The following is a 16,742-nucleotide window of genomic DNA, read 5'->3' on the forward strand; positions in this document are numbered from 1 at the left end:
GCTGGTGACTGGGGATTTAAAACGCCATCTTTCTCCTTTCAGTGAGGCGTCGGCTTGGTGAAGAAAATTAAAGGCAAAAACGGAAGAAGAAAAAATCACATCAAACTGTACGTTTCGGGCCATTAGGCTAGTGAGCAGACTGCTCGACTGTTTGTGTGCTTGACAGCTACTACTTTGTGTGTGTGTTAATTGGATGGATGGATGGATGGATGGATGGATAGATGTATAAAAGTGCCCGCTAAATGAGTAAATGTAATTGAGATGGCAGGCATCCGATCAGGGTGAGGTCCAATGTGGAGATTACACAGTTGCCTTAGACGTCCCCTGGCTGTGATCATGCATCTTACACAAAGCCCTGATGTGTTTGTTTAATGGCAACGATGATGAAACTCATTGATGTTGGCCCTGCACCCAGAGATTGTGCCCAATTGAGTGTGGCAGTGACAATTTGTGCTTTCACACATGTCCAAGTGTGTTTTTTGTAAGTGTGCCTTTGTGCAAATCCACATGTTTACGCTGTTGTGGGTATGAAATGACCAGTCCTGCCACCTGTACAAGACTGTTCAATGCCCAACATGGAGGAAATACCATGTTGGCCATCTCATCTCATCTCATCTCATCTCATCTCATCTCATCTCATCTCATCTCATCTCATCCCATCCCATCTCATCTCATCTCATCTCATCTCATCTCATCTCATCTCATCTCATCTCATCTCATCTCATCTCATCTCATCTCATCTCATCTCATCTCATCTCACCTCACCTCACCTCACCTCACCTCACCTCACCTCACCTCACCTCACCTCACCTCACCTCACCTCACCTCACCTCATCTCATCTCATCTCATCTCATCTCATCATCAGCCGCGGTGGCAGCAAGCTAAGTAGGGCACTTCCAGACGTCCCTCTCCCCAGCAACTCCCTCCAGCTCCTCCTGGGGGATCGCAAGGCGTTCCCAGGCCAGATTGGACATGTAGTTCCTCCCGCGAGTTCTGGGGTCTCCTCCCAGTTGGCTGTGCCCGGAAAACCTCCAAAAGAAGGCGCCCAGGAGGCATCCTGATCAGATGCCCGAACCACCTCAACTGGCTCCTTTTGACGCGAAGGAGCAGCGGCTCTACTCCGAGCTCCCTAGGGATGTCCGAGCTCCTCACCCTATCTCTAAGGCTGAGCCCAGACACCCTACAGAGGAAACTCATTTCACCTATGGTCACTACCCAAAGCTCATGACCATAGGTGAGGGTTGGAGCGAAGACTGACTGGTAAATTGAGAGCTTTGCCTTCCGGCTCAGCTCCCTCTTCACCACAATGGCCCAGTACAACCTCCGCATTATTGCTGATGCTGCACCAATCCGCCTGTCAGTCTCTGTATTTCATCATTATTAAACCATAATCTTTAATAGTTTTATACAGTAGTACACACTACTGTTCTCCAGCACAGAGAACAGAGTCAAAGAAAAAACAAGGTGTATGAGAGAATGATTACAATAGAAAGCTTTGGTGTCATCTGCTAAAACCTGCATTCCTGATCAGACTCCTATTCCTTCTCCATGGCTAAGCTAAGTTTCTTAAAAAAGGACATACAGCGGTTCCAACAAGGGCTCATACTCTGCTTTATGCCTCCTGAATGAAAAGTGGATCGATACTCATTTGTCCTCAAAAGGCCCTCTGGTTTCAGAAGTGGGCATACTGTGAGTGAAAATGGTCCATAAAATGAGCTTTGCAGTGTGGCGGCTGCAGGAAATAGGATCCCCACTGAAACACCGAGCTGCAGATACTTGAACAAAAAAAAGAAAGAAAACTAAAACCACGACAGACACTTCTTGAAGTTGTATGTAAAGACTTTGAGAGAGAATATAGAAATATCTATAGGGATATAAACCAAATGCCGCAGATCTATCAAATCTGCTCTTAAAAGGGTTGGCAATCTTTTCATTTCATTTGAACAAAAGGCTCCCGTATAGTAAAAGGCATAATAGATGATTGTAGCAACGCACTGCAGACATGTATGGTTACTTTGTATCTGTTAACCAGGCTAGTTGACTGAACAGTCAGACACAATATTGCAAAACGACATGCATGGTTACCTTGTATCTGTTAACCAGGCTAGTTGACTGAACAGTCAGACACAATGTTGCAAAACGACATGCATGGTTACTTTGTATCTGTTAACCAGGCTAGTTGACTGAACAGTCAGACACAATGTTGCAAAACGACATGCATGGTTACCTTGTATCTGTTAACCAGGCTAGTTGACTGAACAGTCAGACACAATGTTGCAAAACGACATGCATGGTTACTTTGTATCTGTTAACCAGGCTAGTTGACTGAACAGTCAGACACAATGTTGCGAAAGGACATGCATGGTTACTTTGTATCTGTTAACCAGGCTAGTTGACTGAACAGTCAGACACAATGTTGCAAAACGACATGCATGGTTACTTTGTATCTGTTAACCAGGCTAGTTGACTGAACAGTCAGACACAATGTTGCAAAACGACATGCATGGTTACTTTGTATCTGTTAATCAGGCTAGTTGACTGAACAGTCAGACACAACTTTGCAAAACGACATGTATGGTTACTTTGTATCTGTTAATCAGGCTAGTTGACTGAACAGTCAGACACAATGTTGCAAAACGACACGCATGGTTACTTTGTATCTGTTAACCAGGCTAGTTGACTGAACAGTCAGACACAATGTTGCAAAACGACATGCATGGTTACTTTGTATCTGTTAACCAGGCTAGTTGACTGAACAGTCAGACACAATGTTGCAAAACGACATGCATGGTTACTTTGTATCTGTTAACCAGGCTAGTTGACTGAACAGTCAGACACAATGTTGCAAAACGACATGCATGGTTACTTTGTATCTGTTAACCAGGCTAGTTGACTGAACAGTCAGACACAATGTTGCAAAACGACTCCAGCATGCTAAGTTCAACTGCTGTCGACATCTAAATGTTATTGTAGAATGATCCCAAAGGGGAAGAACACCTGATGCATTCATGATGGATTCTTTGACTCAGCTAACGCTTATGGTCTTTGACAACCTGATCCGTAGATCAGGAGGGAAGGGAATCCTGTACGTTTGCCTTTTATCTTCCATGTCTTTTATGTCTGTCTATTGTCTTGGAGCCTTACGGGTGTTGTCATTACTTTGGCATGGAAGACAGTCACCTTATAACGGCAATACATCTTTGTTGTAACTTGCTGCCAGCTTCCACGAGGTTCATTTCTGGTTGCAGAAGGCTCATTCAAGAATAAGGATAGATAAACACATTGAACTGTGAGCATTGAAATCGGTACACCATACTACTATGTCTGTTTTGCCCTTGTATCGTTAGTAGGCTATCCAAATCCAACCTTTTGCATGGATTGTGGCCGTTAATTATAATCACCTCTTCCCATATTTCCCACACCTCCACTACTATGTATTCCTGATCATCTCCCTGTTCCAGTACCATGTATGGAATGTCTTGTTTGATGAACGTAACACAACCTCCTCCTCCTACCGTGATTTCTGTCTTTTCTTATCACTTTATAGTGTCACGCTACATTGTTTCGCCTTTGGTCTTCGTGCATTGTCTTCATATATATGTCTCTCTGGTGTCCTGGCAAAATTCCCAACCTGGCTCTCTCCGTCTGGCCGCCTAATCATCCCTCCTCATGCAATTCACTCAATGATTCCTCCCTTGCCACCTCAAGCTGATGTGTGGTGAGCGTTCTGGAGAAAAATGGCTGCCGTGCGTCACACAGGTGGTGTTACACATAGGTGGCGGTTGACGTGAGTTACCCCCCCTTCAATGTGAAGCGCTTTGGGTGTCTAGAAAAGCACTATATAAATGTGATGGTGGTGATGATGATGATGATTATTATTATTATAAAGCCTGCGTTGTCTTCTGGTTGGTTTAAGTTTGCATATGAAAACAACGTCAAAGCCTTCATAACTGGCATAGTTGGCCAGCAGTGTCCTTTGTCCTCCCACGTTTTGCAGCTAGTTCGCAGGTATGCAATTCTCATCCGTTGAGTATCAGATATTTGCAGGCTGTGTGTGAAACATTCAATCTTGAATGGAGGCATTTTACAATCACTCATAAAGAAGATGTAAGAGGAAACACTTTATTTACCTCTACGTGTTTATTCCTTTTAGCTGTGCAGGACAGCTGATCTATGGACTGTGAGGTCACCGAGAGTCACGTCTGAGGCCGCGGGACTGGACTGGGCTACTACTTTAGACTCAGTGTGTGGGTCTATGGGAGCCTCCTTTTCCATCTGCTGTAGTTACCAAAACATTACAATTCATGGATCTTTGATCTTCAATTTCTGAGCCTCCTGTTTGCTTGTGCGGCGGGATTGGAGCGAAGGTTGTTATCTTGCTGCTGTTTTCAGCTCTGACAATTTCCCAGCCGCCCCCGAAATGTCTTAAGCACAAGTGTATGTTTGATTTAGTCGGGGGGGGGGGATTTGAATTCTGTGTAAAGACTGGAGAGAAAGAGTGAGACGTACAAGGACATTTTGTGAGGATTTCCAGTATTGTTCCTGCATTAGTATCAGTGCATCTGGTAAAACTACTGGATTCTCCCACTGCCTTTGCAGTGCATTATGCCTGACCAGCGCCCTGCAGCTCCTGTCAGGAGGACCTTCTGAAGACCTTCTGAAGACCTTCTGAAGACCTTTTTGAAGAACATTTGGCTTTGTGTTGATGTCTATGGAGGGCTCAACATCCGGGTATTTCTTAAGCATTAGTTAATTATTCACTTTCTGCTTGAACACATTATACTGTGTTCAATTACATTGAACACTGTTTCTCCTACGGCTCTTTGTTTTGATGGAATTTAATTATTTCTGATAGACACGTCGTGAAAACTATTATCTTAGTAAAGAAAACGCCTTTCAGCTGCGAAATAGAAATACTGCTCAGTTGGGAGCAGCATTCCCATCCTTCCAGGTCTCCTAGAATGGAAAATGTGAAGCAAATATATTTAAAAATGGGGAAACAATGTATCCAGATAATATCGAAATGAATGGTTACCTGCTCATTTTACTCCCCCAAAAAGTTCACGTGCACTGACAAATTAAAAAAAAAAACTACCAAACTTCAGCACTAGTGTTATCCAGCCAGGCAAGTAGCCAGTATCGTGAGAGCTTCCTCCACCGAAAAAAGACCCCATAAGTCGTTTGTTAAAGCAGCTTATTACGATCTATAGCTACGTTTTAAGTTACTTCCTCCTGCCGCCGGTAGGGGCGCTAATTTAAGAAACGCTCCTGTGGGTCGTATTAGAGGACAAACGACCTATGTGGTCGTATGGGTTGGAGGACTTGTTGTTTCTACTCTGTTCTATTTCTTTTTCTTTCCCATGCAGTTATAGGAAAATTTCACTTGTTTAGATCTGGCAGACTGACCTCCACCAAAAAACGACCCCATAGATCGTTTGCACAAGCAGCTTATTACGACCTATAGTTACGTTTTAAGCTATTTCCTCGCGCTTCTCCGTAATTATAACACTGTAGCGAACTCGGGGGGCAGCCCGGCCGGACCGTCGCAGCCGGGACGCGAACTCGGATCTCCGGCACCGCGGGCGACAACGTTAACCAGTCGACTAAAGGCTCCGACCTGTTAGCCCTGACCCTAACCCTAACTGTTATTTATCCACATATCAGACAGCAGAAACCGCACGACTGCTCAGTGTTTTCCTCACTGCTTTTTTACATGTAATTTCCTTACTTCTCCCTTCTACTGCCCCCCCCCCCAGTGGGTGGCGGACTAACTACAAGACATAACCCTAACCCTAATCCTAACCGCCGTAGTTGTTGTGTTTTCAAATATATGTAAATGACCGGCATTCTCTCGGGAGGCCAGACCAGCCAGAGCCAGCATCTTGATCACGTGACTCGCGCAAGAAAAACTTGGCCCATAGGAATGCGTTGGATACAACTTCGTGGTGCCGGACAAGAAAACTTTAGTGACATCGTGCCCCCCCCCCCCCGCCAGCACAATTTCATAGATTAAGTTTCGTGACTATGACACGAACTCTCGTGCTACCCGGTTGTTCCTCGGCCACACGTGTCGGTTTGGGGAGGCTCTGGGTTTCTCCAGAGGCTCCTGCTGAGGAGGAGAAGTCCACATGGCAACAACAGGTCTCAGCAGTCTGGAAATAGCGAAGGAGTTGCAGCCAGTCTGACTGCAAAGCTGTGTGGTTTGAAAAGGTTTGTGGGTCAGCTGCACACTTCTTTGTTTTTGGTGGAAGTCTGCTGCAGGTGTGCGGTCGTGAACGCCTACGTGTCCAAATAACTTCTGTCCACAGATGCGCCGTTTAAGGAAAAAGAGGATTGATGGTGTTGCCTTCATTAATCACAGACCATCAGTTCCCAAACCAAAATCCTCCTCCTCCTCCTCCTCCTCCTACCAGCCAAAAAAAAAAAAAAACCCATTCTCTATTTCTGAGAACGTTTCAGAGCTGAGAGACGGGATGGAGAGCAGCAGGTACTGGGTACCGGTGGTGCTCTTTAGGGTTGCTATAGAAATCGGTCTCAGTCTGTCTGCAAAAGCAGAGCTACCGTTGCTCTTATGTGGTACCCCGCACACATTATGACTGGTACCTTTTCTCTCCCTCTCTCCTCTGCCTGTTTATGTTCTGTTTTCCACACAGGTATGATGCAGGTTTTATTCATCAATCTGTCTGTCTGTCTGTCTGTCTGTCTGTCTGTCTGTCTGTCTGTCTGTCTGCCTGCCTGCCTGTCTGCCTGCCTGCCTATCTATCTATCTATCTATCTATCTATCTATCTATCTATCTATCTATCTATCTATCTATCTATCTATCTATCTATCTATCTATCTATCTATCTATCTATCTATCTATCTATCTATCCATCCATCCATCCATCTATCTATTCAGCCCCCATGACCCTAGTCAGGTTCTAAAGCCTCCACGTCAGGCTGGTTTGCTGGGGATGTAGTTCCTGATGTTTACGTCGATGGGCTTTTCTTTAAAATAATGGTGACGTAAGCCACGACTCGGTCCCCCGCTGCTGTCATGGCTTTAACAGGCAGTCACAGCCAGCACGTTAATCACAGAGATGCTGTGCTGGGTCCCATCCTGTGCCGCCCGAGCAGAGAGCAGACCACATGAAACCAGCAGTAGCTCCATCCCCGGGCCTTCCTCTCCCAGAGCATACAGAGGAGAGGAAAGGTCAGCAGCGCCATCATTCAGCCACAGCATTTCACCGTGCATAGTTATTTTCCTGTACATGCAGCACAGCGTTTTGAGTTTCAGATGCATCATGGGTATACTGTTCTGACATCATTCATCTGTTCAGAGAAGTTGATGTCCACTAGTTTTGACACCTGTTTTTATTAATTACTTATTATTAATTACTAATTATTACTATTAGTCCACAATTCAAGCAAACTATAAGAATAAAGGAGTTGTGGGAACGTCTAATAATAATAATCATCATCATCATCATCATCATCATCAATACATTTTTGTAGTGCTTTTCTAGACACTCAAACGCTTCACATTGAAGATGGGGGTAAGTGCTGCATTGTGGATGACACAACTGGCTATTGTGACCCTGAGGGGCCACAGCGAGCCCAAAGCCACTTCCTGGGGCAGGGTTCAGTCTGGAGATGGTACAGAATCAGTACAGCCGGGCCACGGAGCTGCCTGAGCACTCCGAGCACGAACTCCCTCAGAGTCTGGGGCTGGCTGCGCTCCTCGATCCAACTCACGATGCGGGTGGAGGATTCTTGGAAACCCTTCAGTGGTGCAGGGTTGCTGAAGGATTGGAACAGGGAGTCCATGACGTTGCGCAAGAGGCTAAGCTTGACCTGGTCACACATCTGCTCCTCCCCATGCTGGGGGTTGTTCTGGTGGGCCTCCACTGTGTGCTCATAGTTCCTTTTCAGGAGCTGTAGGGCCGTCACTTCCTTCCTCGGTGTGGACGCTTCCTCCTATTGCTTCCCCCTCTCCTTGTGTATGAATATGATTTATCGTGGATTGATGGTAACACACTTCCTCCACTACTCAACATCGCTCTGCAAAGCTTTCACATCCAGGCGCCGGGTTTTACTGCCTGCCTGATCTATTAGCTGTTAATGCGTCGCTGATTCCTCTTAATTTGTTCTGGCCGTGATGAGCTGCAGACAGTTGGGGGACTGGGGACGTATTGTCCACATGCGCTGCACTGCTCTCCGGGGAATGTATTGATGTGCCGGACACTCATTTGTAAGGATCAGCCACGGAGGCTGCGGCTGCACAGAGGACGCTGCTGACTGACACCTGTGCTCTCATGTTGAATGAGAGCCTATACAATCAAGGCGGAGGCGTGATTTATTTGTAGGTCAATCGATTCACGTGTCTAACAAACAACAACCAAAAACCAGTTACCGTGACTGCATACATACATACATACATGCACACATCAATACATACATACATACATACATACATACATACATACATACATACATACTACATGCATACATACATACATACATACATACATACATACATACATACATACATACATACATACATACGTACATACATACGTACGTACGTACGTACGTACGTACGTACATATATCCATCCATCCATACATACAGCCATCCATCCATCCATCCATCCATCCATCCATCCATCCATCCATCCATCCATACATACATACATACATACGTACATACATACATACTACATACATACATACATACTACATGCATGCATGCATGCATACATACATACATACATACATACATACATACATACATACATACATACATACGTACGTACGTACGTACATATATCCATCCATACATACATACAGCCATACATACAGCCATACATCAATCCATCCATCCATCCATCCATCCATCCATCCATCCATCCATCCATCCATACATACATACGTACATACATACGTACATACATACGTACATACGTACATATATCCATACATACATACGTACGTACGTACATATATCCATACATACGTACATACAACCATACAACCATACAACCATACAACCATACATACAACCATACATACAACCATACAACCATACATACAACCATACATACAACCATACATACAACCATACATACATACATACATACATACATACATACATACATACATACATACATACATTCAGCGAGTCGCTCTGCCATCTCTGCCCTGCAGTCCTCTGATCCGGCGAGTCCTTGCAGTCTCATTTAAAGTCTGAATCAGACTCATTCATCACTTGTCCTGTCCAGTCTGCAGCGCGGCGTACATGCGGGGCCATCCCCCCCCCCCACATATGCAGCTCTCGCCTGATTCCAGACTACTCTCACAAAACTTTACACGTTAGAAAAACAAAACAAAAACAAAAACTATTTTCCATCTCGTTGCATTTGTCTGGCTGGCGGACGGAGAGAGCGAGGTGATCGGAATTACAGATAGGGAGGCGTAAGCAGCGCTGTGTTTACCGGTCCCTGATTTTTAACCTTTCATTTCTGGAGTCAAGCGCAGAAAGACAAAGACGAGAAATAAATCATTTTCCAACTCTCGTCACACTACTGTTGGCATGGCAGCGACTCCCGGACGCAAGCAGCACGACAAACGAAGCTGCAGACCGCCTGTAACGATCACAATAGGCTCGCGCGCATCTTTCTCAACAGCCCGTCATTTCTGCGAAAGCTGCGACCAGCTCCCCGGAAATGACGCACGTAGTGGCGGATATGCGCATCATCTGCGCGAGGCATGCAGGCGACGCCTTAGTGCACCTTATGCAGGGATGCTACCTCGCGGTATCAGAAGGGGGCGTCAGAGGGTGTGACGGCTAGTGACCTAGCAGCGAGACAGTTATATCCGGGTCCCGTCTCACCCGGAATGCGCTGAACAGTGACGTCATCCCCAAACACGTGACTGCAGAGTAGATTTGCCTCTATTGCCCGTAGACGGATACGTGTTTTGAAAGCATCCTCGTTGCCTTGTTTTCACCCAGCAACATTGAACTTCTGCCTTGACACCCCCCCCCTTACGTGAAGCGGGGATGGCAGGAGTGTGTGTGTGTGTGTGGGGGGGGGGGGTCGGGGGGTCGGGGTCGGGTGATGGAGATCTGGCTTGACAGTGAGTGGGCTCAGAATGAAATTGCCGTGGCAGGCATATGAGAACGCGGAGGCCCCCCTGTCAGTCAGGGGCTCCAGCCAAATGTCGTGCGAACTGGGTGCACCCTGGCAACCCAGCACCCCTAACAGAATCCGGTGAGAGGGATGAACGTACCTGGGGGGGAGGGGGAGGGGGGGTCCATTTCACAATCACAACAACAACAACACAAATAAAAACAGATTCTGTTTCCCTGCTTGCCGGCGCGTTATGCGTCCGCGGCGTGTCGGGTGGACAAAGGTCCGAGGCTCTCGCTGCAGGCCCGGATGATCAACCCATGCTTCGCCCCCCCCTCCCTGCAGTGTGTCGCCCTCTGCTGTCATCACACCCCACGGGGGGGGTCGCGGGGGTCGCCGCTGGGTGTCTGTGTGCGCGCGCCAGGGCGCTATGGGTGCACCTTCTCCACCTAAAGAGATTACATGTTCGTCCGCAGGTTGGCGTTTCTCTGCACGGCTCATTACTAGCAGCCCCCCCTCCCCCCTCCCCCTCGCATCGAGACGTGATAGCAGACCAGACCCCCGAGCCTGGGGGGGCTGCACAAGACCACGTGTGTTGCATTGTGCTGAGCTCTGGAAATGCCACCGCATCTAAATCACACGCAGCTAATTGGATCTGTTTACCGTATACACGAGCCACGTGCCGCAGGCGGCGCTCGTGAAACGGGAGTTGGGGAGCAGGAGTCAGTCAGCACGAGGCAATACTCCTCTCCAATCACAGGCCGCCAGACTTGGAGCACAGCACCTCACAGGAGCTCGAACAGTCGTGCTGGCACAGGGGCGGGCGGCCATACAACGATGCAGACTTTGATGCGTGGACGACGACTTGGTGCACATCGGGTCCGGCTCGAGGTGTTCCCGGGAATACTAGGAATACTAGGACTACTAGGACTCAGGAATGAGGAACATTTAATGTATCATGTCATTCCATGCGCCTGCGCACAGCAGCGCAACACAAAGACAAAAACACACATCCAAACTACAAGAGTCTGAGGGTTTTGTGCAGTAGCCCTGCTGTCTAGTCAGCCTCTTGCTGTGCCCCCCCACCTGTCAGGTGGAGGGGGGAGGATCCTCCCCCCCCACCTGACAGGTGGAGGTGGGAGGATCCTTCCGGCACAGGAGCAGAGCGCACTCACACACATTTAAACACACTGGTGAACACAACCTGAGAGAAACAGGCCTTTTGTGTTCATAGACAAAGTCCTACATCATTGACTTCAACTCATGAAAAATTGGAGCAAAAACAAAAGTGTTGCATTTATGTTTTTGTCCAGTGTAACATTATATTATATTATATTATATCATATTAAATATTATATTATATCATATTACATATTATATTATATCATATTATATTATATCATATTATATTATATTATATTATATCATATTATATCATATTACATTATATCATATTATATTATATTATATCATATTATATTATATATTATATTATATTATATCATATTATATTATATTACATATTATATTATATTATATTATATTACATATTGTATTATATCATATTATATTATATTATATTATATCATATTATATTATATTACATATTATATTACATCATATTATATCATATTACATCATATCATATTATATTATATTATATTATATTGCATATTATATTATATATTATATCATATTATATTATATTATATTATATTACATATTATATTATATTATATTACATATTATATTATATTATATCATATTGTATTATATTACGTTATATTATATTATATTACATTATATTATATTATATTATATTATATCATATCATATTATATTATATTATGTTATATCATATTATATTATATTATATCATATCATATTATATTATATTATATTATATTATATTATATTACATATTATATTATATTATATCATATTGTATTATATTACGTTATATTATATTACATTATATTATATTATATCATATTATATTATATTATATCATATCATATCATATTATATTATATTATGTTATATCATATTATATCATATTATATTATATCATATCATATCATATCATATTATATTATATTATGTTATGTTATGTTATGTTATATTATATTATATTATATTATATTATATTATATTATATTATATTATATTATATTATATTATATTATATTATATTATATTATATTATATTATATCAGTGGCGGATGGCCAGGACAGGGCGCTGGGACGCCGCCCCCTTCAAATATCAAGAGATGAAAATCTACTCAAACATGTTAAATATAATGCAGTTGTATGATGCAAATAATGATGAAATAAAAGTGTTGTCAGTCTGTGAGCTGTAGTGAGCAGGTTTTGATATGTAATGAGCGCGCATGCGCGAGTGTGGAGACTGGAAGATACGCCTAGTAAAAGGTCAACGTTAAAAAAAAGAAAAAGGGAAAATGAGATGTGAAATGTGAAGTGTGTGTAGATATGAGATGTGAAATGTGTGTGTAGATATAACATATGAAATGTGAAGTTCATCTAACCAGTTTCCATATGCTGACGTTTACAGAGATGTTGAAGGTGCCAGCTGTTCCCCTGCCTTGTTGGTAAAATCAGCATTAGGCTTCATTAACATATGATTTAATTTTTCTGTAAAGATCCTGAAAGCATCAGTTTAAAAGGGGGCGATGTAGTGAGCAGGGTTTGATACGTAATGAGCGCGCATGCGCGAGTGTGGAGACGTGAAGAGATGCCAAGTAAAAGCTCGACGTTATGCCCTGGTCAGAAAACCAATCTCAAAAGTTAAAAAGTACAACCTGATCTATTTAAAACAGTGGCTATAAATAGCAAGCTGGCCCATATGACACCAGAATAATGAATATGGATTTCATCTATTCAGCAACAATACATATAATTAGCTAGCCCACGTTACATGTCTTGTCTGGTTTTGGGATTTTCCTCCATTCATTAGAATGGAGGAAACCCCAAAAAACCAGTCATCCCGCTTTAGGAAAGCACGAGAAGAGTAAAGAGCACGTGAACATAGTGCACGTAGGTGCAGTCAGGGTCAGAATCCACGCGCCCTCCGGACACGTGGCAGGACAAACTGATGAAGCCGCAGCGTCACGCACTGCCTCACCCTTTCCTGTCCGCCTTCCACAGAGTGAAGCGTGCGCGCGGAAGACACCACGACGGCCATTATGACCGTTTTGGATTACCAAACTTTAATAACTTGGTGGGGGGGGGGATACAGACCTGCCGCTCCCTGAATTGTCCTAAAACTGCATATATTTGCATTTAAAATGAGTTTTAGATCAATTGCACACAAAACAGGAGAAGATAAGATCTACCTAAGACGACCATGAGCGGTCAAAATGACCGTCTTGTAATTTGTGCGTCATCGTGCGCGTCATGTCGCTAGTTATGACGTGTGTTGGTCGCGTCATTTCCTTCGCGACGTTCGTTGCTCTGTCCTAGAAACACGCTAGCGCCCTCCAGCGCAGAGAAACAGTCTAAACTTGATTTTTGATTATTGCCAACATGTCTGGTTGCAGACGCACCATGACTACCACCGAGGCGCTGCAGTATTTACAGGCGTTGGACAGCGGCCATTCTAAATTGTTTGAAAAATAATATTAAAGATGTTAATTTTGGTGTCAGTTAGTTTCTTAACAGACAAACTAACATATTGTAACGATCACGGATGAAAAGTCTCGGTAGCCATTGGTTAACGGGTCGGACCCTCTAGTCGACTGGTTAACGTTGTGGCTTGCGGTGTGGGAGTCCTAGGTTCGCGACCCGGTTGCGGCGTCCCGAGCTGCCCCCTGAGTTCGCTGCATCGGTGTCAGAAGTGGGATGGTGAGACCGTAAGGCCATCGGAAACGTTCACAACATCAGATGGCCTGCATGGAAGCAAGAGACTCTGTTGAAAATATGGAGGCGATTACCTGCCATTCAAATTCACGTGGCTACAAGTGATGACCGTGACCTAAACCATATCTGCACAGAGCACGTCAAGGGTTTCCTAGCCAACATGCTGGACACTGGAATCATTTCACAGTTCACCTCCCTCAGGTTCCAGCAAGATAAACTGACTATTGGTGAATGCAATCCCCCAGGAGGAGATGGATGGCGTTGCTGGGGAGAGGGACGTCTGGAGTGCCCTACTAAGCTTGCTTGCCACCGCGACCCGACCCCGGAGAAGCGGCTGAAGATGAATGAATGAAACGGCAAAGCAGTAGCAAGGTGAACCTGCTGTACTTTCCATTTTTCAGATGTGTCGCTGTTTTGTCTTTGCCAGTGTAAAAGTCCAAGACAAAAAAAAAAAAATTAAACACCAAATGTATCACAGACCCAAAGAAAATTACAACGACGAAGGTTCCATTTTTAAATACACTATATGTACAAAAGTATTGGGACACGCCACAGGTGTATAAAATCCAGCAGCTAGCCATGCACTCTGCATTTACAAACATGTGTGAAAGAATGGGTCGTTCTGAAGAGCTCAGTGAATTCAACCATGGTACTGTCATAGGATGCCACCTTTGCAATAAGTCCGTTCGTGAAATTTCTTCCCTGCTCCACGGTTAGCTGTAAGTAGTATTATTGAAAAGTGGAAGCATTTAGGAACAACAGCCACTCAGCCACGAAGTGGCAGACCACGTGAAGTCAAACAGCGGGGTCAATGAGTGCTGAGGCGCATAGTGCGTAAAAGTTGCCAACGCTCTGTTGACTCAATAACTGCAGAGTTCCAAACTTCCTCTGGTATTAACATCAGCACAAAAACTGTGTGCCAGGAGCTTCATGTAATGGGTTTCCATGGCTGAGCAGCTGCATGCAAGCCTTACATCACCAAGCACAATGCCAAGTGTGGGATGGAGTGGTGTAAAGCACGCTGCCACTGGACTCTGGAGCAGTGGAAACGTGTTCTGTGGGGTGACGAATCACACTTCTCTGTCTGGCAGTCTGATGGACGAGTCTGGGTTTGGTGGACGCCAGCAGAGCATTACCTGCCTGACTGCATTGTGCCAACTGTACAGTTTGGTAGAGGAGGGATGATAGTATGGGATTGTTTTTCAGGGGTTGGGCTAGGCCCCTTAGTTCCAGTGATGGGAAATCTCGATGCTTCAGTATACCAAGACATTTTGGACAATTTCATGCTTCCTACTATGTGGGAACAGTTTGGGGAGGGCCTTTTTCTGTTCCAGCATGACTGTGCCCCAGTGCACAAAGCAAGGTCCATTAGGACATGGTTGGATGAGTTTGGTGTGGAAGAATTTGACCAGTCCACAGAGAGCCCTGACCTCAACCCCATCCAACACCTTTGGGATGAACTGGAACAGAAATTGCGAGCCAGGTCTTCTCGTCCAACATCAGTGGCCTGACCTCACAAATGCTCTTCTGGGTAAATGGGCAAAAATTCCCACAGACACACTCCAAAGTCTTGTGGAAAGCCTTCCCAGAAGAGTAGAAGCTGTTGTCGCTGCAAAGGGGGGACCAACTCCATATTAATTCCTATGGATTTAGGATGAGATGTCATAAAAGCTCCTGCAGGTGTAATGGCCAGGTGTCCCAATACTTTTGTACATACTATAGTGTAACTTCAACTTGTGAGACCTCAAATAGGAGCAGGTTGGAAGGATTCATGTCTGGTGAAGACGTCCTACAGGCTGTCACAGAGACATCGCGGCTGCTGGAGGTGATACGAGTCAACAATACAGCTGTGATCATTCCTGCTTCCAGCGCGCTCTTACCGCCACGTGTTGTGGGAGCCTCAAATCCTAATTAAATCCATTACACAACTGCATGGTGCAGCATGCACAGACTTTTAAGCCACAAAACAATGCGAGCATCTAAGACCCATTCTTCATATTAATCACGTGTCAGAACGCCATGATGAGAATGAACAGCACGTAGGCTCAACTCTTCTGGAAGTAACCAGGGCACTGCCATGGGAACGCATTCACATCAGTGTGTGTGTGTGTGTGTGTGTGTGTGTGTGTGTGTGTGTGTGTGTGTGTGTGTGTGTGTGTGTGTGTGTGTGTGTGTGTGTGTGCGTGCGCGCGCATATGTGTTGGTGTGTGTGTCCGTATGTGGGTATTCGTGTGTGCATATGTGTGTATGTGTGTGTGCGTATGTGTGCATGTGCAAATGTGTGTATGTGTTCGTGTGCGTGTGCGTGTGCGTATGTGTGTGCTTGTATACGTGCGTGTGCATACGTGCGTGTGCGTGCGTGCGCGTGTAATACTGCACACTGGCATTTTTGTTCCCGTAATGATGTCCACCAATAAACATCTGGACACATACGGTAACATCTCTACCTAATTAACGGCGTTCTGGACTAATTAATGAGCTACTTACAGCGGGCGTGATGTAGACTTAGCTAGAAGGAGCCATGTTTGTGACATTGCAAAGCACGAGACGACATACACATGTGCTGCTGACCCGCGCTGGCTGCGCGCCAGGCATTCAGCGGCACAGCACAGCTAACTGAATGTGATTAATGAGAGGTGGAGGCAGACGCTTCAGAACAAGAAATAACAACCTCGTCCAGTGTTCAGCTTGACGCTGTGTAGCTCTCCGTGTTATAGGTGTGTGATACAGGGTGTTTACAGATGTGATCTACTCCT

The sequence above is a fragment of the Lampris incognitus genome, chromosome 18, assembly GCF_029633865.1.
Source record: "Lampris incognitus isolate fLamInc1 chromosome 18, fLamInc1.hap2, whole genome shotgun sequence".
Classification (NCBI taxonomy): Eukaryota; Metazoa; Chordata; class Actinopteri; order Lampriformes; family Lampridae; genus Lampris; species Lampris incognitus.